The sequence below is a fragment of the Sinocyclocheilus anshuiensis genome, unplaced genomic scaffold (assembly GCF_001515605.1).
Source record: "Sinocyclocheilus anshuiensis isolate Anshui unplaced genomic scaffold, SAMN03320099.WGS_v1.1 scaffold253, whole genome shotgun sequence".
NCBI classification, from domain to species: Eukaryota; Metazoa; Chordata; class Actinopteri; order Cypriniformes; family Cyprinidae; genus Sinocyclocheilus; species Sinocyclocheilus anshuiensis.
Window position 1 is genome coordinate 3,095,415 of NW_015537969.1, and position 280 is coordinate 3,095,694.

Genomic DNA, 280 nt, shown 5'->3' on the forward strand with positions numbered 1-280 from the left:
CTCACCTGGGCTTCGGCGGATTTATTCAACTAAATTAACATCACATGCTAGGAGAAACTGATGGAGCCACTGAACAGCAAAAACCTGTATTAACTTGTGTTAAAGTGCAACACAAATCTTTTATTCTGAAAATCACTGTATTTCTAAACATGTGCTTCTCTGGTTTTCTAACTAGCATGCATGCCACGGTTTGAGTCGTCACAATGGTGAATATTGGTAAGATAGATCACATTGACAGCAATAGAAAGTAAGTCAAATCTCACTGTGAATGCATATGAAC